Here is a 3,170-nt window from a genome sequence, read left to right as displayed (position 1 = left end):
AATTCAGCTTTTAGAAATAAAGCAACAAATTTAACTTAAGGCAAAATAAGGCCTCATATTAAATTTTCATGGAAGATAATTTTGATGAAAACCTCTCAGATAAATCAAAGGAAAAAGAAGCTAGAAGTAAGTAGAAATTGGTCCTGTGAGGAGAGATTTATTTGGTTTAATTTTCTTTGGGTAATATAAAATATGTACTCTATTTTATGAAGTTTTTTTGTCATTTTTCATATTCAGTTTGAATTCACACCTGAAAGAACCAGATGAATGTTACTATTTCTTTTGAGCCTGAAATTTCTTTCCAACACTCCTCACAGAAAAACATTAATAATAAGCAGTACTGTCTATGCATGAAGGAGCAGCCATCACGGAGCTAGGTGACACATCACTGCTCCCTGATGTCTGGCAATGTCCAAAATGGAAGCCAGCCCTCTGGAAGCGTTGGTGCTGGCACCTGTCAGCCTACTTCACTCTTCACAACAATTGTTGGAATTGGAACAGCCTTCCTCATATTGAGCCCAATTCTAGACCACATAAATAAAGTATATGGCTTTTCCTTAAAATATTATGTCTTTTCTTGTAGGGTGAATATTTTTTGTACCTTAAACTTACTGTATAGTTGGCTTCCAGATCTAAGTCACCAACAAAAAAGTTCTGACTGTATTATACTATGTTGTATGATGTTGTTTTTATTATATTATATTTATTATATTATATGTAAAGTAAAATACATCCCCTCTCAGTATTCACCCAACCATCCTAATGGCACATCTTTAAGTGGCACAAACTTTCACTGTTTAATTATTTAGGATCATCCCAGGTTTGTTATTAATGGTTTTTAGGCTGCTGTTCTTTATCACTTTCAAGAGGTGAGCCTTCCAGTTTTATCTCTGACTTTTACCTATATGGTCTTATACCTCAGTCATTAAGTGTTAGTGATCAAGACATGTTTTTAAAGTCTATGCTTTTTCCCACTCTTCTTATTTTGCCAGGGATTTCAACATCTATCACCCAAGCTCTATTTCTCAAGATGTGACAAACACCTAACTACCCTCCTACAAGACTCAGGTAAAACGTTTCCTGTGAGAACATGTTTTCTGACAAACCACAGATAACTACCTATTCCTTTCTTCTCCTACTGAAGCCCATAATCATGTCTATGAAGGAATAGCTTATTACAAGAGGCTCCTAGATGACTTCCTATTTCCTCTATACACCAAATCATGCATAATTTCATAATCTCTTCCCATTGCTTTTAGGATAAAATTCTAAAGATTTAACACATTTAGCATGAAATATAAGGCTCTTCATGATGTGATCCCAGACTGCTTCTTTAGATATATTGATATTCCACATACATGCATAAGAAATCTCTCTCATGTCACCCCAGCAACCCATCCCATTTCCACATAGTCCATCAAAGAGGCAGTGAATAATTCCTTCAGGTAATTCAGATCTAAGTTTAAATACCTTACTATATTTATTGGTGCATTTATTGACTCCTGTATAAAATGATCTACCCAATCACTCATATCCCAGTTTTATATCACTTAGCATTTATTTCTGTCAAGAACAGTAATGCTTGTTTGCATTTTCTCTTCCATTAAAAGCAAGTGGAATGACACTAGGGATGTTGTCTCATTTTCTGCTGAATTCCTAACACTTAAAATGTTGGTTATTTTTTTTTAAGTGAGAAATGAATGAATGCTGGCTTCATGAAAAATGAAAAGTTTCTTTTCAAGTTACCTAGTAAACACTGTATTAGCATCTTGCATTTCCCCCTTTTCACATCAAGTATCTGAAAGTTGAAACAGGCTGCATTATTACCTCTCCCAAAGTGCCCAATATTTTAGGATTCAATAAATGATAAATTTTTTTAAAAAATTCACTATAATTTGAAAAGAAGAAACGAAATTTTAATTGTCATAAATTAGTAAGAAAATAAATTCATGATGTACTGAGTGAATTCAGTTTTACAGAGAAACTGTTCTGTGGTTCTTATTGTTTCTCCTTTGGAATACTGTAAACTTCAAGGAAGGACAGACTGATATCTGCAGTGCTGCCCTGGGAGCCTCTGACCCAGCCCATACTTCCTGATACTACAAGATCTCCTTCATCACATCTACCTCTAAATCCACTTCTTTTGTATTTTTTTTTTTACTCTCAGTTCGGTGAAGGAAACTAATCTGATAATCCTGTCTGAGAAAAAAAATATATATAATTGATATCTGATAATGGCTTAATTCATCTTTTACAAAGGTTTGTATGTTTAAACCCAACAGCCAGTAGCCCAAAGGAATGATGAAATAATTTAATCTTTTGATTATAATTCCCAGTAGGGAAGGTGTTATCTTTCTTTCAGCTCCTTGAGTGAAACTATATAAAAAGATGTTCTGCATAAAGGTGATCTAGATTACCAAAGAGGGGCATTTTCTTTTAATATTATTAGTTTATTAACAAAATATTTTTCATGGTAAAAATAGTAATAGTATTAATAATATTAATAATTATGAGAATTAAAATTTATTGAGAATTTGCCATGTACCAAACATTATGCCAAATGCTTTTCAAACAGTGTCTCATTTCACCATCATAAATGTACTATAGAAAATCACTTTTATCCCAAATTTACAGGTAGAAAATGAGACTTCAATAGGTTAAGTAGCATGGTCAAAGTCTCACTGCTGGTCAGTGGCAGGGTTGGGATTTACATTATGATCTGTATAATTCCAAAAATCATGATTTTCTATAGCCTCTCAAGAAAACCCACACGGTTTTAAAATTGGGTTATGTCTTATCTGTCATTAAACCCTAGGCATGAATCCCTTACTAATAACTTTGAGTGGTGGCAAAGCCTTTTCTTTCTGAAAATGAAAAACTAAATGACATCATAAAGTAGCAACTTACTTTTTTATCCAGCTCTAATTGTTACCACATCATTTTTCTTAATGGATCAAAATCTACCAATTATATAATTTGTACTATTTAATCCCATTCTTGATCCTAAACAATTAAGCTAGGAAAAAATAAAAAAGTACCCTAAAAAAGCTTCTAATTTCTTATTTTAAAGATGTATGGAAATATTTTAATAGATAGAAAAAACTAGATAAATCTTAAAACCATCTTTATACATTTTTAAAGTCACTATACCTTTTTTAAAATTAAGGATC

This window comes from Rhinopithecus bieti, unplaced genomic scaffold, assembly GCF_001698545.2.
Source record: "Rhinopithecus bieti isolate Rb0 unplaced genomic scaffold, ASM169854v2 scaffold_11966, whole genome shotgun sequence".
Lineage (NCBI taxonomy): Eukaryota > Metazoa > Chordata > Mammalia > Primates > Cercopithecidae > Rhinopithecus > Rhinopithecus bieti.
The sequence above is the reverse complement of the archived record's forward strand: the minus strand, read 5'-3'. Positions refer to the sequence as shown.